This window comes from Mobula hypostoma, chromosome 4 (genome assembly GCF_963921235.1).
Source record: "Mobula hypostoma chromosome 4, sMobHyp1.1, whole genome shotgun sequence".
NCBI classification, from domain to species: domain Eukaryota; kingdom Metazoa; phylum Chordata; class Chondrichthyes; order Myliobatiformes; family Myliobatidae; genus Mobula; species Mobula hypostoma.
Window position 1 is genome coordinate 175,952,609 of NC_086100.1, and position 26,058 is coordinate 175,978,666.

Genomic DNA, 26,058 nt, shown 5'->3' on the forward strand with positions numbered 1-26,058 from the left:
AATGAGATCCCCCCCCCCATTCTTCTAAACTCCAGCAAGTATAGACTCAAAGCCATCAAAAGCTCCTCATATGTTAACCTTTTGTTCCCAGAATCATTCTGTGAGCCTTCTCTGGACCCTCTCCAATGCCAAACCTACTCACAGTACTTTAAGTGCAGTCTGGCCAAAGCCTTATAAACTTCAGCATTACGTCCTTGCTTTTTTATTCTAGTCCTCTCAAAATGAATGCTAACATTGTATTTGCCTTCCTCACCACTGACTCACCCTGCAAGTTAACCTTTAGGGAATCCTGCACAAGGACTACAAATTCTCTCTGCACGTCAGATTTTTGAATTTTCGCCCCATTTAGACAGTTTATGCCTTTATTCCTTCTACCAACGTGCATGACCACACATTTCCCTACGCTATATCCAATCTGCCACTCTTTGCCATTCTTCCAATATGGGAGTCATCTGCAGCCTCTCTGCTTCCTCAAGATTACCTATCCCTCCACCTATCTCCGTATCATCCACAAACTTGGATACAAAACCATTGATTCCGGCATCAATTCATTGAAAACTTCCTCTTGCCAAGAGTTACTTTGTCACTTTATCATTTCCTGTGAGAGTCAACTCATGTACAGATGCTCCTGCAGCCATGGTCATTTTAGATATATACCATCAATTTATGTGTATAAGCTAATCTTATGTATTTACGTATTTAAGTACAGAGGAAATTAAGAACCTGGTGGCATGGTGCGAAGACAATAACCTATCCCTCAACGTCAGCAAGACGAAGGAATTGGTTGTTGACTTCAGAAGGACTAGCGGACCGCACGACTCAATTTACATCGGTGGTGCGCAAGTGGAACAGGTCAAAAACTTTAAGTTCCTCGGGGTCAATATCACAAGTGACCTGACTTGGTCCAACCAAGCAGAGTTCACTGCCAAGAAGGCTCACCAGCGCCTTTACTTCCTGAGAAAACTAAAGAAATTTGGCCTGTCCCCTAAAACCCTCACTAATTTTAATAGATGCACCGTAGAAAGCATTCTTCTAGGGTGCATCACAACTTGGTGTGGAAGTTGTCCTGTCCAAGACCAGAAGAAGCTGCAGAAGATCGTGAACACAGCGCAGCACATCACACAAACCAATCTTCCGTCCTTGGACTCACTTTACACCGCACGCTGTCGGAGCAGCGCTGCCAGGATAATCAAGGACACGACCCACCCAGCCAACACAATTTTCATCCCTCTTCCCTCTGGGAGAAGGCTCAGGAGCTTGAAGACTCGTACGGCTAGATTTGGGAACAGCTTCTTTCCAACTGTGATAAGACTGCTGAACGGATCCTGACCCGGATCTGGGCCGTACCCTCCAAATATCCGGACCTGCCTCTCGGTTTTTTTGCACTACCTTACTTCCCATTTTTCTATTTTCTATTTATGATTTATAATTTATATTTTTGTAATACTTACTATCGATTTGTAATCCAGGGAGTGGGAAGCGCAGAATCAAATACTGCTGTGATGATTGTACGTTCTAGTATCAATTGTTTGGCGACAATAAAGCATAAAGCATGGCCATACCCAAACAGTTACTTGTATATTGTATTTTATAAGATTGATTTTATATTTACATTTATTGTGTTTGTTATGCTTACTGTGTTTTTTCGCTGCATCATATCCAGAGTTAAAATCATTTTGTTCTCATTTACACTCATGTACTGAAGAATGACAATAAATAATCCTGAATCTTCAATCTTGAATCAGTTTGGTCCTTGACTCTTTGCAAAAAGTTTCACTGAAACGATAAATGTGTGTTGCACAATTTGATGCCTAAATGTGCTTCTCCATCCTCTCTTCCAAAAACCTGGCTCAGTAGCTCAGTGCCCAAGGGGAAAGACATCATCCATCGTGCCTCTGATGTGGAAATTCATTTGGGATTGGAAGCGTGACTGACGCTGAATGCCAAGTCGCATTACCTGATTGGCACAAAGGAGCTCGCAAATGGTCGCAATTGTAATTTGCACTAGCTAAAAACAATCTGCAATTGTGTAGAGTAGAAGTTGATCATTTGCCATAAAGGTCCAAAGGTCAGATTTATTTGCCAAATATATATCAAAGCATGCAGTTAAATGGCATTGCTTGCATGAACAACCAACACAGTCCAAGGTGTGCTGGGGGCAGGCCGCAAGCGTTCAAAAGTTCAAAGTTCAAAATAAATTTATTATCTCAGTACATATATGTCACCATATACAACCCTGAGATTCATTTTCTTGTGGGCACACACAGTAAATCCAAGAAACACAATGGAATCAACAGGACAGACAGACAACCAATGTACAAAAGGCAATGAGCTGTACAAACACAAAAAGAAAAGAAATAGAAACATACAAACATAGAAAACCTACAGCACAATACAGGCCCTTCAGCCCACAAAGTTGTGCTGAACATGTCCCTACCTTAGAAATTACTAGGCTTACCTATAGCCCTCTATTTTTCTAAGCTCCATGTACCTACCCAAAAGTCTCTTAAAAGACCCTATCGTATCCGCCTCCACCACCGTTGCCGGCAGCCCATTCCACGCACTCACTGTTCTCTGAGTAAAAAACTTACCCCTGACATCTCCTCTGTACCTACTCCCCAGCACCTTAAACCTGTGTCCTCTTGTGGCAGTCATTTCAGCCCTGGAAAAAAGCCTCTGACTATCCACACGATTAGATCACATCTCATCCTCCATCGCTCCAAGGAAAAAAGGTCAAGTTCACTCAACCTATTCTCATAAGGCATGCTCCCCAATCCAGGCAACATCCTTGTAAATCTCCTCTGCACCCTTCTTAAGGTGTCCACATCCTTCCTGTAGTGAGGTGACCAGAACTGAGCACAGTACTCCAAGTGTGGTCTGACCAGGGTCCTATATAGCTGCAACATTACCTCTCAGCTCCTAAATTCAACTCCACGATTGATGAAGGCCAATACACCGTACGCCTTCTTAACCACAGAGTCAACCTGTGCAGCAGCTTTGAGTGTCCTATGGACTCGGACAGCAAGATCCCTCTGATCCTCCACACTGCCAAGAGTCTTACCATTAATACTATATTCTGCCATCATATTTGACCTACCAAAATGAACCACTTCACACTTATCTGGGTTAAACTCCATCTGTCACTCTCAGCCCAGTTTTGCATCCCATCAGTGTCCCACTGTAACTTCTGACAGCCCTCCACACTATCCATAACACCTCCAACCTTTGTGTCATCAGCAAACTTAGTAACCCATCCCTCCACTTCCTCATCCAGGTCATTTATAAAAATCACAAAGAGTAAGGGTCCCAGAACAGATCCCCGAGGCACACCACTGGTGACCGACCTCCATGCAGAATATGACCTGTCTACAGCCACTCTTTGCCTTCTGTGGGCAAGCCAGTTTTGGATCCACAAAGCAATGTCCCCTTGGATCCCATGCCTCTTTACTTTCTCAATAAGCCTTGCATGGGGTACCTTATCAAATGCCTTGCTGAAATCCATATACACTACATCTACCGCTCTTCCTTCATCAATGTGTTTAGCCACATCCTCAAAAAATTCAATCAGGCTCGTAAGGCATGACCTGCCTTTGACAAAGCCATGCTGACTATTCCTAATCATATTATGCCTCTCCAAATGTTCATAAATCCTGCCTCACAGGATCTTCTCCATCAACTTACCAACCACTGAGGTAAGACTCACTGCTCTATAATTTCCTGGGCTATCTCTACCCCCTTTCTTGAATAAAGGAACAACATCCGCAACCCTCCAATCCTCTGGAACCTCTCCTCTCCTCATTGATGATGCAAAGATCATCGCCAGAGGTTCAGCAATCTCCTCCCTTGCCTCCCACAGTAGCCTGGGGTACATCTCATCCGGTCCTGGCGACTTATCCAACTTGATGCTTTCCAAAAGCTCCAGCACATCCTCCTCCTTAATATCTATATGCTCAGGCTTTTCAGTCTGCTACAAGTCATCATTATAATCACCAAGATCCTTTTCCACATTGAATACCAAAGTAAAGTATTCATTAAGTAACTCTGCTATTTCCTCTGGTTCCATACACACTTTCCCACCGTCACAATTGATAGGTCCTATTCTTTCACGTCTTATCCTCTCGCTCTTCACATACTTGTAGAATGCCTTGGGGTTTTCTTTAATCCTGCCCGCCAAAGCCTTCTCATTGTCCCTTCTGGCTCTCCTAATTTCCTTCTTAAGCTCCTTCCTATTAGCCTTATAATCTTCTAGATCTCTAACATTACCTAGCTCTCTGAACCTTTTGTAAGCTTTTCTATTCTTCTTCACTAGATTTCTTACAGCCTTTGTACACCATGGTTCCTGTACCCTACCATAACTTCCCTGTCTCATTGGAACGTACCTATACAGAACTCCACACAAATATCCACTGAACATTTGCCACACTTCTTCCGTACTTTTCCCTGAGAATATCTGTTTCCAATTTAAGCTTCCAATTTCCTGCCTGATAGCCCCATAATTCCTCAGAATTATGATCACTATCTCCAAAATGCTCTCCCACTGAGAGATCTGACACCTGACAGGTACATTTCCCAATACCAAATCAAGTACAGCCTCTCCTCTTGTAAGCTTATCTACATATTGTATCAAGAAACCTTCCTGAACACACCTAACAAACTCCACTCCATCTAAACCCCTTGCTCTAGGGAGATGCCAATCAATATTTGGGAAATTAAAATCTCCCATCACAACAACCCTGTTATTATTACACCTTTCCAGGATCTGTTTCCCTATCTGCTCCTCGATATCCCTGTTACTATTGGGACGGCCTATAAAAAACACCCAGTAAAGTTATTGACCCCTTCCTGTTCCTAACCTCCACCCACAGAGACTCTGTAGACAATCCCTCCATGGCGTCCACCTTTTCTGCAGCCGTGATACTATCTCTGATCAACAGTGCCGTGCCCCCACCTCTTTTGCCTCCCTCCCTGTCCTTTCTGAAACATCTAAAACCCGGCACTTCAAGTTACCATTCCTGTTCCTGAGCCATCCAAGTCTTTGTAATGACCACCACATCATATCTCCAAGTACTGATCCACGCTCTAAGCTCATCCGCTTTGTTCACAACACTCCTTGCGTTAAAATAGACACATTTCAAACCTTCGGTCTGAGCGCGTCCCTTCTCTATCACTTGCCTATCCTCCCTCTCGCACTGTCTACAAGCTTTCTCTATTTGTGAGCCAACCTCCTCTTCCCCAGTCTCTTCAGTTCGGTTCCCACCCCCCAACAATTGTAATTTAACCTCTCCCCAGTAGCCTTAGCAAACCTCCCTGCCAGGATATTGGTCCCCCTGGGAATCAAGTGCAACCTGTCCTTTTTGTACAGGTCACACCTGCCCCAAAAGAGGTTTCAATGATCCAGAAATCTGAATCCCTGTCCCCCACTCCAACCCCTCAGCCTTTTTCAGAACCTATGCCCTTTTCCTACCTATGTCATTGGTACCAATATGTACCATGACCTCTGGCTGTACTCCCTCCCACTGCAGGATATCTTGGATACGATCAGAAACATCCCGGACCCTGGCACCTGGGAGGCAAACTATCATCCAAATTTCTTTCCTGCGTCCACAGAATCGCCTGTCTGACCCTCTAACTATAGAGTCCCCTATCACTACTGCCTTCTTCTTCCTTTCCCTACCCTTCTGAGCCATAGGGCCAGACTCTGTGCCAGAGGCACAGCCACTGTTGCTTCCTCCAGGTAGGCTGAATAAATAAATGAATAAATAAATAAGAATAATTATCGAGAACATGAAATAAAGAACAGTTCAATGATGTGGCTGGTGAAGTTATCCCTTATAGTTCAAGAGACTGATGGCTGAGAGGTATTAACTGTTCCTGAACCTGGTGGTGTGTGTCCTGAGGCTCTTGTACCTTCTTCCTGATGGCAGCAGTGAGAAGAGAGCATGGCCTGGATGGTGAGAGTCTTTAATGATGGATGCTGCTTTCCTGTGTTAACGCTTCATGTAGATGTGCTCAATGGTGGGGAGGGCTTTACCAGTGATGGACTGGGCCATTTCCACTACTTTCTGTAGGATATTCCATTCAAGGACATTGGTGTTTCCATACCAGGCCGTAATGCAACCAGTCAATATACTCTCTACCCTACACCTATGGAAGTTTGTCAAAGTTTTAGATGTCATGCCGAATCTTCGCAAACTTCTAAGAAAGTAGAGGCACTGCCGCGCTTTTCCATAATGACATTTAATTGCTTCTGTTGCCAGCATAACATAGCCACATCTTACTAACCCAAGTCATACATCTTTGGAATATGGGAGGAAACTGGAGCACCCAGTGGAAATCTATGTGGCTGCTGTGTTCAGAACTGAACCGCAGTCTTACAACGGGTGTTGAAAAGCGAATGTTAACTGCCACACTACTGTACCACATTCTTGAAAGACCATAGACCATGGGACAGGGATTCAAGCATTTGAGAGATCTTTCTGTATTGTTTTGGTTCTTTTTTTTTTAACTTATTCTCCCCCTCCTAAAGACATAAACTCATGCAGTGAACAGTGCTATAAATGTCATCCACGTTTCGATGCCCAGAATTCAGGCCCAAGCCTGGAGGGAGAATTAATGAGCCCTCCTTTCTTGTGGCTGTGCCTGGACTATGCCTGGGTTTCCAGCTCTCCAAGAGTCTCGAGCAATTACATTGATTTCTTAGTCACAGCTGCAAACAATTCCAGTAATAAAAAACCTTTGGAAAAAAGAAACCTATGGTCTTTCTAGTTCATTTCTTGGAATATTTGTGTTATTTATTATAAAATTTGGAAGGGGAAAAGGAAGGTTGTTTCACTAAGCAGGGAGGCTGGAATAGGAACACCTGAATACATCCCAGAGCTTGAAAGTTCACTCTGTCACTGTGCAAAACAGACTGACTTATTCTGCAGAACATCTTGGACAGGATTTTCCAAACCAATGACTTCTACTTCCCAGAATGACAAGGATAGAAGGCACTTGAAAGCAACCTCAGCTGCTGGTTTCCCTTTGAGGCAGACCCCATTCCCAACCTGGAAACATACACCAATCCTTCACTGGCACTGGGCACCAATGCTCAGATGACTTGGCATGTTCTACAGTAATTCAAGAAGGGAACTGACCGCCATATTCTCAGAACCAATTCAGCTGTAATGCCCGTATCTCAAAAACAAGTAACCAAGTTAACCAAGCGCATTTCTTCCTGCACTACAACTTCTCAATCTCTTTTGCTCCTCTCCCTTCCTGGCACAGAGCTGGCCCGGATCGATAGACTCACCCACTTGACTGCCAGCTAAAACCAATATCTCTGCTGTTTTTTGGGCCCAACCTGTATGAAAATTGTTCACCACTTCACGGTATGTCATAATATTTACTACATTGGAAAAGTACATGGGAAATTTAAGGACATGCAGAGTGCTTACATACATTGTGTTTCATCAATATTTTGGTATGTATGAGATCTACAGTCTGGGATCCCAGTTTTTCTGGGTTTTGATACAGCCAGTTTTGGGGCAAAGACTGATAAAATGTAGGTGCCGTGAATCCTTTCAATTGAACATAAGGTTTACCAATCCCATTACTGAGTGACAAGTTTTCTGTTGCAAACTTATGCTAAAGCCTAATGCCACAGGCCCTACTTTATCCTCCTAATCACACAGTCTATTGGCTCTGATTTCTCAATCTTATTTATTTGAGTACATCTTGTGTCCTTTCAACCTACTGTTGTTATATTGGGTTCCAAGAGGGATTTAATGGTGAAAGATTGCTGCTAATTTTGAAAAATTTAATACCCACCTATAATCTTTTAATGCCGCTCTTATTACACCTGGATATCAGTGCACACATGTCAAGATGCTGTAGTATTTTTACTTGGTTAACACAGACTCTGTTGTTATTTCGATGGCACCTATTTTTGCCTTGCTAAAGCATGGACGCATTTAGTGCAAGTGACAGTTGGGTTCATTACAATATAAATTATGAAACTGGCCAAAATCCAGCAGGAAGTGGCATTACACCAGAAAAGGGAAAAATAGGAACTGTACGATTCCTACAGGTTATCACAGCTGCCAACACTTCACTGTGTAGTAACTAAAGAGGGACATTAGCCTTAAGGGCACAGTCCTCAGACAGCAGACCCAACACCAATACCACCAGGGAGCAGGCACAGACCACAGGGAAGATGGGATGGTTACCTCATTCATTTAAGGTGACACAGCTGAATCAAAAGTCTTTATGACAACTGGTAATTTCACAGTTGCATTTGTTTGCAGAAGGGCCATGTTAATTTCAGAATATTGAGGCTTGAATTCATTCATCTTACTTATGAACCAGTGGAACTGTCTATGCAGGTGTATATATGGTTGTCTGTGGGAGGGAGAGATGGGTAAATACGAAACACTAGATATGAATATACACTCAGAAGCCACTTTATGAGGTACACCTGTACACCAGTTCATTGATGCAAATATGTATTCAGCCAATCATGTGGTAGCATCCCAGTGCAGAAGTCCAGTTGTTGCTCAGACCAAATATCAGAATGAGAGAAGCCTCTAAGCGACTTTGACCATGGAATAATTGTTGGTGCTCGATGGGGTGCTTTGAGCTTCTCAGAAACTGCTCATCTCCTGGGACTTCCATGAAGAACAGTTTCTAGAGTTTACAGAGAATGATACGAGAAACAAAAGCATTCAGTGAGTGGCAGTTCCTTGGGCAAAAATGCCTTGTTAATGATTGAGGTCAGAGGAGAATGGCCAGGCTGGTTCAATCTGACAGGAAGATGGCAATAACTCAAATAACCACACATTACAACAGTGGTGGGCAGAAGAGCACTTCTGACTGCTCAGCACGTAGCACGTTGAACCTTGAGGTGGATGGGCTGCAGCAGCAGAAGATCACATCGGTTCCACTCCTGTACCTAATAACGTAGCCACTGAGTACAGGTCCCAGTGAGTCAGACATAGGCCCCAGTCTTCATCTGCATCTACATGATGTATAAAAAGTGAAAAGCAGTGGAGGTTGGGCACCAGGAGTGCAATTCACGAGGAGAAGGTGGATAGTATTTGATTAACCTAACAATTTGAAACCTTAGAGTTGACAAAGCCAAGGGGTCAAGACCAGGGAAAGAGGGGCCAATTAGATAACTTTTTTGAAGAGTTGATAGAGGCTTGATGAGCTGAATAAACTCCCTATACTACAATATCCCAAGGTTCTAAAATGGTCATAGAAACATAGGATATACAATACAGAAATCAGTCATATGGCTTGGTATAGCTCCATATGCTCTATACAATCTTCCCACTCCATCAGTTCTCTCTCTCTCTCTCTCTCTCTCTCTCTCTCTCTCTCTCACACACACACACATGAAACAAATGTGTTCTTACAATTTTTAGTGCAAATAAACAGACTAAATAATCAGTCTGTTTAGGACTGGAACCTCACACAGTTCGAAGACTGGCACCTTGAAAGGTGCGCCTATTTATCAGGGTCTTTTCGAGCCCCTGCACTGAGAAGAAATCCTAACACCAGCAGGGAGCAGCAATCCTGCTAGCCACAGCTGCGAAACATTAAGCTGGCCTTGACGATTTATCTTCATTTCACTGAGCTATTAGAAGCAGCTCTGTCAAAGGCATCTGACTGGGAGCAAGGAGGCAATGATTAAACCTTGCCTTCTGATCAATTTATTAGAGCTGTTACATGATTAGATTCCAATTAATCAATGTACTTGTGAATTCTCTGTCACTGGCCATCACAGAGGAGATGCTAAGTCCTTTTGGTGAGAAGGGATGGACTGGCAAATTGAAATACCTCTGACGTCTAGTCGTTGCCAAGTGTCTTGCCTGCCGTCATTCCGACATTAGACACTTTGTCAAGTCCAGCTGTGGGACACCAACTCACTGTTCTTACACAGGGCAGCCTGCTCGTGAAAAGTGGGATTACATTCATTTTAATGGAGTAGGAAGACATTCAGTTTCAAATCAATATTTTGAACTGTCTTAATTTAGATGTATTTAATTAACTTCAATGTTTTCTAGTACATTGTCCTATGGCCCCTAATTTCTGATATTTACATCACTCCTGATGAAGAGTCACAGCCCGAATGCCGGCTGTTTAATCCTCCATGAGTGTTTTCTGACCTGCTGAGTTCCTCCAGCATTTTGTGTTTGTTGCTCTGGATTTGCAGCATCTGAAGAATCTCTTGTCTTTATGATTTTCAACGCCTTTGCTTCCTTGTTATTATTATTTAGGTCAAAAGCAGCCTTGAGCAGGGCACTGGAGAAGTCCAAGTAGATCAGGCCTTACGACAGAGATACGTAAGCAAAGGTCTTCAGGGAGGACGGCAAGCCAGGATCTTCAGGTAACCTCCTGCACATTTTACTATCTGATGGCAGAGTGCACAGAGTCCAGAGCAACCAGCAGTCCCCCTCATGGACTGAGTCTATAGAGATGTATGAAGTCATGAGGAGCATACAGAGGGTGAATGCCCACAGTCTTTTCCCCAGAAAAGGGAAATCTAAAACTTGAGGGTATGGGTTTAAGGTGAGAGGGGCAAGATTTGAAAGGGAACTGAGGGGTAACTTCTTTACACTGACCTGATGTCCGTATGGAACAAGCTGCCAGAGTAAGTGGTTGAAACAGGTAAAAAAACATTTAGAAGACACAGGTGGAAAAGGTTTAAATGGCTCTGACTAGCTTAGATGGGCGTGTAGGTCAGCATGGACCAGTTGCCTGTTCCTCTATGATTCTATGACTCTTAGCTGAGGAAGCATATATGCCATGTGCACAGGGACTTAGAGAATCAGTGAAAACCACACAAGTGAAGGAGTAAATTTCCTCCAATGCAAATAACCTTGTGGTATTTGGAAGGCTGGAGATTCTACACTGAATGCCACGTGGGTAAACAGAGTACTTTGAGAGTAATTAGTTCTGACAAAAGTCACCTTTGGTGTTTGTGGAAATCCTGTTCCAGAGAGCCACTGTAGGATGTTTCTTGTTTGACGTATCACCTCGTTTTTCCATACGGTTTGTGTTAACAGCTCGGAGGGGCTGTTGTGCTGCAGGAATGTTTATCTCCCCAGTTTAGCCAATGGAACCAAATTTCAAACGTGGAGTCCAAAACTCCTTTTATAATGATTACAAGTGGAATTTTATCTGTGGGCTTTTAATAAAAGAGCAAAGGGCATAGGGTGCAAGCTTTCAATGTGTTCATAAAACCAGCGTCGTTCTCCACAATGTTGTGTTGTACGCCACCTGTTTACCACCACAGTGCTGATTATTTTTCTTTCGGTCAAGTTAATATTTGTGGCCTGTTTCTTGGTTGATTGTTTAACCTTGCACGTTTCCTGGGGTGATGTCCTTTCAAAAGAGTGCAAAGTACGTGCTTCCCATCCTCCCCGCCGTTCTCTTTCCTGTAGCCTCAACCCAAGTGGTTGGATAGCTGGACAGGGGTAAAAAAAAAATCACTTGCAGATGTCTTGCAAGCCAAGTTTAATGAATAAAACTTTGTGCAAGGTACCTAAGGGAAGTGACAATACCGAGCTCAGGGAGGTGACCGCAGTAGATACTGACATCCATTGAAAGCAGCCAGCTTTTCTTTTTTACTCTCACTCTTTCATTCAGAAACTGAATTGGAATTGAGTTGAATAGCTTTGTTATTGTCACACGTACCAACATGCACTGAAAACCTTGTCTTGCATAATCTACATACAAGGTTATATTTTACACAGTGCTTTGAGGTAAGAACAGTTAAAACAATAACAATGCTGAATAAAGTGTAACAGCTACAGAGGAAGTGCATTGTTGGTAAACAATAAGGTGCAAGATCATAAAGAGATATTAGGCTAGAGCATCCATCTTATCATACTAGGGGACCATTTGGTCGTGTTATAACAGCAGGATAGAAGCTGTCCTTAAACCAAGTGCTTTCAGTTTTTGTATCTTTCGCCTGATGGGAGAAGGGAGACGACAGAATGTCCGGGATAGGTGGGGTCTTGGATGATGTTGGCTGCTTTAGCGAGGCAGTGAGAAATATAGATAGTGTCCACGGAAGGGAGGCTGATTCCTGTGATGATTTGATCTGTGTCCACAACTCTCTGTGGTATCTTGGGGTCACGTGTAGTGCAGTTGACATACCAAGTCATTATACATTCAGATAGGATGCTTCTGGTGGTGCATCAACTAACGTTGGTAAGGGTTGACAGGGACATGCCAAATCTCTTTTGCTTCCTGAGGAAGTAGAGGCATTGGTGAGCTTTCTTGGCCAAAACTGGTTTGATTAAACAATATTCTGAATGATACACTAAGCATGAAATGGACATGGAGAGGATGTATCCTGTAGTGGGAGAGTCTAGGACCAGAGGGAGCAGCCTCAGAATACAAGGACGACCCTTCAGAACAGAACAGATGAGGAGGAATTTCTTTAGCCAAGGGGTGGTGAATCTGTGAGATTCATATAATTGGATATATTTAACGTGGAGATTGATAGCTTCTTGATTAGTCAGGTCGTCAAAGGTCACGGTGAGAAGGCAGGAGAGTCGGGTTTAGAGGATAATAAATCAGCCATGGTGAAATGACGGAGCAGACTCAATGAGTCAAATAGCCTAATTCTGCTCCAATGTCTTATGGTCTAAATAAGGTGTTATGTCTTTTGCTCACTGTTTAAGAGCTTTTCAAATATAGTAGACCCCTGCATTCTACGCAGACGAGCATTTTGTGATAATAACAACTTCCATTTGTGTGGTGCCTCCAGTGTAGCAAAAATCACCTTGACTCTTCACAAGATGCTTGACCAGTTACTGTGCTATTCGCACAGGTAGTCGTTAACATAACCAAAAGTTTGATTAAGGAAGTAGACCAAGATTGAGTAAAATCACAAAAATACATGCTGAAAATACTTCCACTCCACGTGACCAGTAATGATCTCACCAGGTTACACATTTGGGATTATCTGCAGGTTAGCAGATAAAATACCAAAGATTTGGCAGGGAGAGATAATTTAATGGCACTGACATTTGATAAGAGGAACTACTCTGGGGTAGCTGAGTTCCTGAGATACAATATTGGAACAATTTTCACCTTCATTACCAGCTGCACATAATGGAATGCAGGCAAGGCAAGTGATCCTCCTTAGCAGATGGTAAAGGTGAATCCTTCTCCCTGGTGTGATTTGAACTCACAACACCTCACTCCACCCCACTCCACCATATCGCAAGCAATGCAAAAGCCCCTTGCAATCCCCTAGCACCATGCAACATGCGCCCAAAGCTAATAACCTCATTTCACCTGGAGACACAGAAGACTGCAGATGCCAGAATCTGGAGCAACACAGAACCTGCCGGAGGAAATTAGTGCATTGAGCAGCATCTGTAGGAGGAAAGGAATTGTTTCCTTTGAAACTTGAAACATCGACAATTCTTTCTGCCCACAGATGCTGCTCAACCCCTTGAGTTCCTCAGCAGATTGTTTATTGCCCATTTCTTGTTACTTTCCAGCATGGAGTTTGTCACTGTCCCATGCACTCTTCCCAGCCAGATGTCCCTAGAAACCTTATAGAATACTTCCAACTTTGAGACAAACCTTGGAGATCCATTTAGGCACACACATATACTGTGCAAAAGTCTTAGGCAGATATAGCTAGGGTGCCTACGACTTCTGCACAGTACTGTATTTGTCAATGTGGAGTGGAGAGTGACTATAAATGGTGCAGGAGCAAAGGTTGCTGGGAATGGCAAAGCTGGGGGCCCGCGGGAGGGTCGTAGGACAGATGGCAGAGAAGGAGTGCCAGGGGCTGGGGGTGGCGTAGGTGCAGACACACCCAGGCATCAGACACCAGGCAAGGTCACTTGATTCCAAACAATCGGCTTATTGACCATTACAGAATGTCCCTCTGGTGCTTCCCTCTCCTTTCCCCTTTTTCCCAAACATGATTCCCCTCTCTCTGCCCCTTTCCCACTCTTAATCCACAATGAAGACCCAAATCAGATTCAGATTTATCATCACTTACATATGTCATAAAATTTACCTTTTTGTAGTACCAGTACAGTGCAATACATAAAATTACTACAGTACTGTGCAAAAATCTTAGGCACCCTGGCAGTGCAATACTGGAGGGTCGCAGAAGGTCGAGCAGCATCTGTGGGGGGTAAACAACTGCCAACATTTTGGTCAAAGCTCTGCGTCGGATTCCAACATCTGCAGTCTCTTGTGTCTCCTCTACTATATTACAGTATCAGATAAGTGTGCCTTTAGAAATGGGGTTCATGGAACTTGCCACTTCGATTGTTACAAAAATACTTCCATATACAGAATAACGATATTCACAGACTGGCCAGCATTTGAAAACTACAACACAACTGTAACTATACTTAAAATATTAATTTGTCAACAGATGACCTTTCTTTCGGGGCAAGTTAATATTGGCCAACATTAAAAGAAAAATCTGTTTTCTCTTTAATACGTAATTCACTTAAAACTTTGGTCTTCAGACAGATACCTCTAGACCTAATCCCACCTGATATCCCTCCTCTACAGTATTAATGTTCTTTTAAATATGAAGGCATGATGTGCCACGCCCTCCACTAGATCAGGTACTGGCCTCGCTGTTGGTAACCAGTTTGCACAGTTTCTAAGGTTGCGTCACAAGCAGTCACTGCTGTAGCTAATCGACAATGAGTTACTTTATCAATGTTATCATTGCAGTCAGCTCATGGTGCATGCCTTGCCAGCTGGCTTCTGGCCAGCTCACACGGAGTCGGACAGCAAAGCAACTACTTCCGCACAGGCTCCTCCTGCCATACAATGGGACTGCCAGAGGGTGGGAAAAATACATCCCTGTCCAGTCACAATTACTTTTATTGGCTCCTGCTTCTTGTTTTCCATTTCCAACCCCCTCCCCCCCCCCCAAGTAATTCTTCCCTGTCAGCAAACCATTAGCCATTGCTAGTAAATGCAGTTCCACATACAGTTAACCGGCACTGTGGCCAAGTTTTCAATTTTCCAGTTCTAATCGTGGAGATGTTGCTTCCACTTGTGAGGAATAAGTGAGACTTATTCCTCACTAAGTCTGAGGTAGTCACTATCTGGGAATTCGAGGAAGAACACCCAGTCAGTGAGCATGACTTCATCTTATTCAACTATTGGATGTGTGTGTCATAGGAAGCTTTCAATCAGCAACTCCTCGAACTGCTGCAGTCCTTAACCCAAAGTCTAATGCATGATTAAGATGCTCATATTGCTGATGTGGTCATTGGTAATTGCTTTATTAATTTATCATGTACTGAGATACAATAAAAATGTTGGTTTTGCATGCCATCTAGACAGATCATTCACAACTGAATGGCAGCCAGTAGTGCAATGCTTTACAGTACCAGCGGCCCGGGTTCAATTTCCACCACCGTCCTTCAGGAGTTAGTATACTCTCCCCATGACCATTCGGGTTTCCTCCCACATTTCAAAGACATGCGTATGGGTTAAGGTTATGTTGGATGGCGCAAGCACCGCACATCCTCGTATTGCGCTGGTCGTTGATGCAATAGCGACCCATTTCATTGCATGTTCCAATGTTTCGACGCACAGATGAGAAATAAAGCTAATGTTTCATCTTTAACATTAGTACATTGACACATTACAAAAGGAAAGGCAATAACAGAATATAGATGCAGAGGAGGTCCAATGCAAGCAGGTAGATCAGCTGCAAGTGTTATGACAAGGTATACTGTGAGATCTGGAGTTCATCTCAACCATATCAGAGTTCCGCTTAAGAGTCTTATAAAAACTGTCCTTGAGCCTGGTGCTGCAAGTTCTCAAGCATTTGTATTGCCTGCCTAATGTAAGGGTGGACAGGTGGGGGGTGGGGAAGAAGAGAGGATTGCTTGTGTGGGAGGGGTCCTTGATTATGTTGATTGCTTTCCCATTGCAATGTGAAGTGCAGAATTTGTCAAAGAAAGGAAGGTTGTCTTTCATGATAGACCAGATTTAGCTTCATCACAGTGATCAAACAGTGATATTTCCAATTCAGGGTGATGTGAACTGGGAATGCAGAGTTTTTTTTTACCTACAAAGTGTAGTTGACATAAAATGTAGGAGATCATTTACAGGGAAGGAGACCAGGTAAACTGCTAAAGGAAGAAGGAACAATATGTTCTGTTGATTGAGTTAAATCTTAAGGAATGGGGAAAAGAGTGTGTGGACCACAAACAACAGCATGGTTTGTTTGGGCAGAATAGACAGCTTCTGTACTGTAAACTGATGCAAAATGTGATGATTACCCAGACTAACTCTGTATAAATGTATCAAGTCTGCCTGACCTGCTGCGTTCCTTCAGAATTTTGTGTGTGTTGCTCTTCATATAAAGATATTGCAGTTTAGTCTGACTTCTGTTCTCGTGCCCACATTATAACTAGATCGAGAATCGGATTTTATCCCCTCCCATAGTATCGAGCAAAGACTGAACACTCCTATCGTGAGGAGGTTATGGGAAAGACAGGCCATCAGTCCAGCCACCAAATATTTCTTTTCCACCACAACTGCCAACGTCCTGCATCAGGAATGGACAAAATTATTTTGTACCCACTGTGAAGTTCCAGGACTGTATTGAATGTTTAAATTGAAAGCAGCTGTCTTTCCACCATCCATCACTACAGGAAGGCATGCACTAAACAGGAAACAAATTCTGTTGGTATTCACACTGCCGCCGGTGGGCATGTTTTTCAAACTGAACAATGAGACATTTGGGTAGAAATCCATCATCTACTATACATACACACACACACAAACACACACACACATACATACACACACACACACACACACAGAACTTGGATTCATTTACTCTTTGTTTTCAAATGCACGATTTGTGAATAAAAACCACTTTGTCCGTGTTAGATTGTGCTAATGATCACTTCCAGGTTAATTAGTCGCTATCAGGAAATTCTCCTGGGCACTCTGGGTGCAATTCAACTTGGCACACGTGATGTTTGTCTGGAGTCAGATGATATCATCTATCGTGCAGCAGCCATTTCCATCTTTAGCAAAGGAACTTAGCTCCCAAATACAACCTACGACCTGAAGTTATCACATTACAGAACCAGCCTCCCTTTCATGGGCTCTGTCTACATTTCTCCCCTCCTCAGTAAAGCAGCCACCTTACCAAAGACCCCACCCACCCTAGATATTCCCTTTCCTTCCTCCTCTCATCAGGCAGAAAATACAAAAGCCTGAAAGTGCATACCAGCAGGCTCAAGGACAGATTCTACCCTACTCTTATCAGACTCATGAGCAGAGCTCTTGTACAATATGATAGACTCTTGGCCTCCCAATTTACCTTGTTATGACCTTGATTTTATTATTTTCTCTGTAGCTTTTATTGTTTTACTTTCAGTGCACTGTTTAATGATTGATCTGTATGAACAGTATGCCAAGACAAGCCTTTCACTGTATCTTGGTACATGTGACAATACTGTTCCAACTCCAATAAAGCAGCCCGTTGGCATACCGTGCAAGGTAAAGGGCCCTCAGTGAGGCTCACAAGTATCATTGGCAATTACATCAGCGTCCCCTCGATCAGTCGCCTCCCTACAATCAGCTGTGGTCACGAGCTTCTTGATGAGCCTGTCTCTCACAGTGGCATAGGGCCGCTCGTGGAGCAGGGGCCCGTCGGGTTAAATCATTGAATGAAGTGTGTACAGACACCACGCCGAGGACTCTGTGAGCCCCCTTCGGTTTTCCATCATCTGCATAGCATCACTTATGAACTGCTGTACTGTGCTGAAATTAAGAACAGATTCACTTCCCAACAGTCAATGTGGCAATGACACAACAGCTGTGGTACAGTATTTAAGCATGAAAAACCTCCCTGACTTTCTCATCGGGCTTTTCACTAATTGCCCATGTTGCTGCAGCTCACTAAATTGGCTGCTAGTCCTAACCACAGCATCTGTCTTGCAGATCAATAAAGAATGAACCTCAATTTCCAGGCCATAAATCACGGGAACTGAATTTCAAAAGTAAGTTTCAATGTTCCTAAGTGGCTACATTATGCATCTATTAATTTATTTAACCAAAGGATCTACACTGTAATGTTGATCCCTTTCAGTTAATTGATTAATTGAAATGGCTGGAGTCACATATAGACCAGCCTAGGTAAAGATGGCGAGATACTTCCATGATTCAAATGGATTTACAACACTCGGAATCTCTATGGTTACCTCTATTAATGTGGAGTTTAATTTGGGATTTATTCAATTATTTGAGTGTAAGTTCGCTAGCTAGGATGGTGATGCCTCTGGATATCCAGTCTGGAAATCTGGTTGTTTACCCAGTAACTTAACCAAAATGCTACCCTTTCTTCCCTTTCCATACTGTTTCTCTGGCTTCTCTGGATGACGTGCTTTAGGGCCCACCTCCCTGAGAACTTAATTTTTTTTAAACACCGGTTTAAATAATTCTGTATTTTTTTTTGCATATCAGCAAAATGCCCGAACTACGTAAGTGGGTGAAATCCAATTTCTAGATTAATGTCGCCTTGTTTCTTGAACAAAAAAACCTGATTATAAATTTCTGTGATGGCACTAACTGCCAATCATCTTTTCCATTGCTTTGGTTCTTTTGGCTTCAGTGAAAAGATGAATAATTTTGCACCTTTTCCAAAATCAACCCGAGCAAATTCTTCTTTTCACTCAGCCTGAGAGGTTTCAGCGATTTCTAAGCATGATTTACAACACCTGTTGCTGGTTGGCAACACTGGAATCCATTACTGAACCATTATCTGCTAATTCTCCCTTTTAATAACAGAATAAAAGGTCAAGGTTTCAAATTTTTTGAGCATTAATTTGTTGAAGAAAAGATTTGAGATTGATTTGGTTTTAAATGCTGTAATTTTAAACAAAAGGAACTTAAATAGGTTCAAAGAAGAAGCCCGCTGGCTACTGAGTCAGGGCAATGAGTAATGTTTAATAGTCATATTTACAAAACAGAACAAATGTACAAATGATTGAAAAGCAGATATAGAAGAGGGTTATATTGTTACAAGTCTTTAGACCTACCAGAGAACGTCCACCCTGCTCAGATTGAGTCCTCCCAACACCCTGCTTATCCTCTAACCCCTACCAAGTCACCCTCATTCGTCAAATCGAGATTAACAAATAAAAGCAACTACCTATCAGAATCCAGATTATGATCAGCATTATTTGTCACACGTACATCGAAACTTACAGTGAACGTCATCATTTGAGTGAAATCAAGTCAGTGAGCATCGTGTGCAAGTCTTGCCAACACAGCATTCCTACAACTCACTAGCCCTAATTATAGGTCTTTAGAATGTGGGAGGAAACCAGAGCATCCGGAGGAAACCCATGCAGCCATGAGGGAACATACAAACTCCTTACAGACTGCGAAGGGAATCCAGTCGTGATCTTGCATGTTGGTGCTGCAATGCGTTCCACTAACCGTTACGCTACTGTGCCCCCCCCTCGCTAGCCTGCATGGACTCGTGCTCCGTTAAAGTACCCACTTTGTATTCTTCCAACAATTATGCTCACCTTCTCTTTGGGCTCCAGCTCTATAACCACCTAGAAAGGTAGACGGATTCTGTACCAACCAGCGAGTGCGGCAGTGGGGGCATAATTTTTAAGGTGTTTGGAGGAAAGTATGGAGGGAAATTTTAAATTTTTTTTATTTTTATTGGGGTATTGTACAGCGTGGACAGGCTCTTCTGGCCCCCCCCAAGCTGCGCCACTCAGCAATCCCCTGATTTCATCCTAGCTTAATCATGGGACAATTTACAAAGAGCAATTAACCTACCAGCCGGCGCATCTCTGCCACGTGGGAGGAAACCGGAGCACCCAGAGGAAACCCACGCGATCACGGGGAGAATGTACAAACTCCTTACAGGCAGGGGCAGGAATTGAACCCAGGTCGCTGGTGGGTAAAGTGTTGTGCAAACCACCACGCTACCATGGTGGAGGTCAGAGGCAGGCTTTTTTTACACAGAGAGTGGCGGGTGTGTGGAATGCCCTGCCAGGGGTGATGGCAGAGGCAGATTCATTAGGGATATTTAAGAGATTCTTAGATGGAGACGTGGATGAAAGATAGATGGAGGGCTATGTGGAAGGGAAGGGTTAGAGTCAGTTAAAGGGTCAGCACAATATCGAGGGCAAAACAGCCTGTACTGTGCTGTACTGTTCTCTTAGGCTCCTTAGCTTATATAATATACAGGTGGTGAATGATCGTATGAGCAGCTGGTGCATATCTAAAGTCCTGGTTATGCGGCCACTGATGCCAGGCAGAAAAATTCTCTGAATTGTCAATGGCTGGTGGGGGGGGGGGGGTCACTCGTCTTGTAAAGACCCTGCCCAGATGAAGGCAATGGCAACCACTTTTGTAGAAGAATGTTCCAAGAACAAACATGGCCAAAGACCATAATCACCTATGTCACATAATGATGATAAAAACAGCCAGCATCGTAGACTTGTTCTGACGTTAGATTTTCATCAGTGATGATCTTTGCAAACTCATCAATGAATTTCTCTGCTGCTTCATGATCAGTAGATGCTTTAAATATTTAATGCCGTAACTTTTCTTAAATTTTTGTGGCCAATTCACAATTATCTTCAATTGTCAGCTTGTCGTGACAGATCTTAGCTTGCCTCATGATCAGCATACCATTAAGCAGCATATGTTCCCTCCAACGCTGACAAACCCATTCCTTCAATACATGATCAATGTCTTCATTTTTCACTTTATGCAGTGTCTTTCTATTTTTCATTAACTTCTATTCATTACTTATCTGAGTTTCCTTCTCAGAACTGTCTGTGGTGTGCAGGGACCTGCACATCACCTGGGAATCGTCTCAGTGTCTTGTGGAATTTTCCATTTGTGACTCAATGTCAGTGTTCAAGAAGATTTTGGATTTCAGAATTTCAGATAAGGGGTACTCAACCTGCATTAAGTTTAGTTTGCCAATGCTCACATGAAGTATCTTATACATTATATAAAACCAAGTTATTCTTTACTACCTTCTTATTTGGCAGTGAGGCTTTTGCAGAGTTTGTATTTGTCAATGTAGAATGGAGCGTGAGTTTGTACTTCTGGTGTAGGCAAAGGATGCTGAGAATGGCGCAAGTGGAGCACCACAGGAAGGGTGTGGGACAGGTGGCACAGAAGGAGTGCCAGGAGTGGGGGGGGGGGGCACAGGTGCAGAAACACCCAGCCCTGAGACACCAAGCACAGTCAATTGATCCCAAACAATTGGTTTATTGGTCATTACAGAATGTCTCTCTGGCACTTCCCACTCCCTCCCCTCGCCCTTCCCCTCTTCCCAACCATGATTCCCCTCTCCCTACCTTCGCACTCTCAGTCCACAATAAAGACCCATGTCAGAATTAGGTTTCTCATCACTCATATGTCATGAAATTTGTTTTATTTTGCAGCAGCAGTACAGTGCAATACATAAAATTACTAAAGTACTGTGTAATGTACTCTAGCTATATATATGTACTTAATACTTTTGCACAGTACTGTAGGAGCAGAATTAAGCTCTTTGGTCCATCGAATCTCCTCCACCAATCCACCATGTCTGATTTATTATCCTTCTCAACCCTATTCCTCTGCCTTCTCCCCTTAACCTTTGACGCCCTTACTAATCAAGAACCTATCAACCTCCCATTTGTAGCACTAGTTCCACCTTAGTGAATAGTGGAACAAGCTTGAGAGCCCTACTCTTCCTTCTGTTTCATACGATTTCTGATTCTGTTTCTGTTCTTATAAATGCAAGTCTCTCTAACTAGAGGAAGTAAAACCATTTGTAGCTTCCCTGACTGGTATCCTGGCCAAAATGAGCTTACAGTGCACACCAATCACAAACAAAAATATCTGCAGATACTGGAAATCCAAGCAGCACACACAAAATGCTGGAGGAACTCAGTGGGCCAGTCAGCGTCTGTGGAAAAGAGTAAACGGTCACAGTTTTGAGCCGAGACTGTCATCGGGACTGATGAAGGGTCTCGGCCTGAAACATCAACTGTTTGCTGTTTTCCCATCAATGCTGCCTGGCTGGCTGAGTTCCTCCAGCATTCTGTGTGTAGACCAGTGATTTGATCCATGGATAACAATTTTCTCATAATATCGGGAATTTTACCAACCTTAACTCCAGTTCCTTTGCCCCTGTCTCCTTTTATCTCAAGTAGACATAAAGCAGTGCATTTACATTAAATTAATTTGAAGACCTTAACCTGGACTGGGTTCACTGTTTACTCTTGTACATGTTCCTCACTTGTCGGGAGCACTCCTGCAATAACTGCTCTACCCAGATGTTGTAATCAGTTCCAATAAAATATTTGACAACAATTGTATTCAGACGGAAAAGTGTGACTGGTAAATGTAGTCCAGATGAAACAAATTGTGGCTATAACCCAGCTGCTGAAGGCCTTAGCTAAATGGTTCAATTCCGCCTGAAACAATGTGCTGACTCGTACTTCTCTGATAAATGACAGTAAAATAATTGAAAAGAGTGGGCACATGTTATTTTAGTCTGCAGAATTTGACCGTGAGCTTATTATTTAACCCTTTGAGGAATTTTGAGTAAATCACTTTTGTTTAAGAGCAGACTGTTTCCAATTTGGAAACATGGAATTGATTGCACATGAAGCTTGTGAACACCACTGAATTTGAAAAGGTTCCCTATTTTTAAATCTTGGTGGGCTTCATTCTAACTTATTACTTTTTTATTACAGATTGGTTGGTGTTGTGAATTGGACTTAAACACAGAAATATAGAAAACCTACAGCTCAATACAGGCCCTTTGGCCCATAATGCTATGCCAAATATGTACTTACTCTAGAAATTACCTAGGGTTACCCATTGCCCTCTATTTTTCAAAGCTCCATGTACTTATCTAGGAGTCTCTTAAAAGACCCTATCGTTTCCGCCTACACCACCGCTGCCAGCAGCCCATTCCACACAGTCACCACTCTCTGCGTAAAAAAACTTACCCCTGACACCTCCCCTGTACCTATTTCCAAGCATCTTAAAACTGTGCCCTCTTGTGTTAGCTATTTCAGCCCTGGGAAAAAGCCTTTGACTATCAACATGATCAATGCCTCTCATCACCTTATATACCTCAGTCAAGACACCTCTCATCCTCTGTCACTCCAAGGAGAAAAGGCCGATTTCACTTAACCTATTCTCATAAGGCACGCTCCCAATCCAGGCAACATCCTTGTAAAACTCCTCTGCACCCTTTCTATAGTTTCCACATCCTTCCTGTAGTGATTAACCAGAACTGAGCACAGTACTCCAGGTGCAGTCTGACCAGAGTCCTATACAGCTGTTACATTAATTCTTGGCTCTTAAACTCAATCCCACAGTTGATGGTGGCCAATGCACCGTATGCCTTCTTAACCACAAAGTCAATCTGCGCAGCAGCTTTGAGTGTCCTATGGACTCGGACCCCAAGATCCCTCTGTTCCTCCACACTGCCAAGAGTCTTACCACTAATACTATATTCTGCCATCATATTTGACTTACCAAAATGAACCACCTCACACTTCTCTGGGTTAACTCCATCTGCAACTTCTCAACCCAGTTTTGCATCCTGTTGATGTCCCGCTGTAACCTCTGACAGCCCTCCGCATTATCCACAACACCCCCAACCTTTGTGTCATCAGCAAATTTATTACCCCATCCCTTCACTTCCTCATCCAGGTCATTTTTTAAAAAATCACGAAGAGTAGGGGGTCCCAGAACAGATCCCTGAGGCACACCACTGGTCACTGACCTCCATGCAGAGTATGACCCATCTACAACCACTCTTTGCCTCCTGTGGGCAAGCCAGTCCTGGATCCACAAAGTAAGGTCCCCTTGGATTCCATGCCTCCTTACTTTCTCAATAAATCTTGCATGGGGTACCTTATCAAATGTCTTGCTGAAATCCATATACACTACATCTACTGCTCTACCTTCATCAATATGTTTAGTCACATCCTCAAAAATTTCAATCAGGCTCATAAAGCACGACCTGCCTTTGACAAAGCCATGCTGACTATTCCTAATCATATTATGCCTCTCCAAATGTTCATAAATCCTGCCTCTCAGGATCTTCTCCATCAACTTACCAACCACTGAAGTAAGACTCACTGGTCTATAATTTCCTGGGCTATCTCTACTCCCTCTCTTGAATAAGGGAACAACATCTACAACCCTCCAATCCTCCGGAACTTCTCCCATCCTCAATGATGATGCAAAGATCATTGCCAGAAGCCCAGCAATCTCTTCCCTTGCCTCCAACAGTAGCCGGAGATACATCTCGTTGAGTCCTGGAGACTTATTGAATTTGATGCTTTCCAAATGCTCCAGAACATCCTCTTTCTTAATATCTACACACTCAAGCTTTTCAGTTTGCTGTAAGTCATCCCTTCAATCACCAAGGTCGTTTTCCGTAGTGAATACTGAAGCATAGTATTAATTAAGTACCTCCACTGTCTCCTCCGGTTCCATACACACTTTTCCACAGTCACACTTGATTGGTCCTATTCTCTCACGTCTTGTCCTCTTGCTCTTCACATAGTTGTAGAATGCCTTGGGGTTTTCCTTAATCCTGCTTGCCAAGGCCTTCTCATGGCCCCTTCTGGCTCTCCTAATTTCATTCTTAAACTCCTTCCTGCTAGCCTTATAATCTTCTAGATCTCTAACATTACCTAGTTTTTTGATCCTTTTATAAGCTCTTCTTTTCTTCTCGATTAGATTTTCAACAGCCTTTGTACACCATAGTTCCTGTACCCTATCATCCTTTCCCTGTCTCATTGGAATGTACCTATGCAGAAGTCCACACAAATATCCCCTGAACATTTGCCACATTTCTTCCGTAACTTTCCCTGAGAACATCTGTTCCCAATTCATGCTTCCAAGTTCCTGCTGATAGCTTCATATTTCCCCTTACTCCAATTAAACACTTTCCTAACTTGTCTGTTCCTATCCCTCTCCAATAAAGGAGATAGAATTGTGATCACCATCTCCAAAATGCTCTCCCACTGAGACCAGGTTCACTTCCCAATAGCAGATCAAGTACAGCCTCTCCTCTTGTAGGCTTATGTACAAACTGTGTCAGGAAACCTTCCTGAACACACCTAACAAACTCCACCCTATCTAAACCCCTTGCTTGAGGGAGATGCCAATCAATATTGATTGATTGCCCCCAGTAAAAGTCATAGTGAAATGAATTGTCGCATCAAATATGGCCTGCTGGAGGTACTGAAACCTGGAGAAGGAATACATATAAAACCCTCAATGAGCTTGCTAGGGTAGATGCTGAGATGTTTTGACTAGTGGGGGGTCATAAACAAGGCGGGGTATGGCTACTAAATCAGGGGCTAGTCATTTAAAACTACGATAGGTATAAATTGCTTCTTTATTTTTCTTTGAGGTCATTCGTTATACTTAAGATGGGGATAGATAACTATTCAAAAGATTGAAGAATTGAGAGTATAAAGAAATGAGACTCAGAAGTGGAGTTCAGGCCAGTATAGATCAGCCATGATTACATTGAACAACTGGGCAAACTGGAGGGACTTACTCTTATCTTCTTGTCAAGGAATGATTGCCTGTATGCTCTTCTGCCTGTCCCTGAACGAGTCAAGGAGGTGACATGACATGATCACAAGGTAAGTCCACTGGCGTTTTCAGCAGAGATAAAAGTTTAGCGGAGGCCATTAAGACTCTGGGAAGTACAAAGCTCGATGCATTCTAGAGGAGAGAGGCACATACAGTGTATATCATAAGACTTTGAAAGGATGGATTCTCACGTAAGATGAGCAGTGCTTCCCGAAAGAGGTGATTTACCTGAAGGTAACACACAAAAAAAAATTCTGGACAAACTCAGCAAAAATAGTGAGGTAGTGTTTATGGGTTCATTGTCCATTCAGAAATCTGATGGCAGAGGGTAAGAAGCTATTCCAAAAATGTTGAATGCACAGGAGGTTCCTGTACCTCCTTTCTGATGGTAGTAATGAGAAGAGGTCATTTCTTCGGTTGTGGGGATCCTTAACAATGGATCAA

The 26,058-nt window shown here is 43.0% G+C and overlaps 1 protein-coding gene across 6 annotated transcripts in view; it reads right to left on the reverse strand.

Annotated features, from left to right (window-relative positions):
• The window catches only part of fgfrl1a (fibroblast growth factor receptor like 1a), a 344,477-nt gene that overhangs the window by 111,477 nt on the left and 206,942 nt on the right, over positions 1–26,058 (reverse strand). The gene's annotated exons all lie outside the window — the stretch shown is intronic.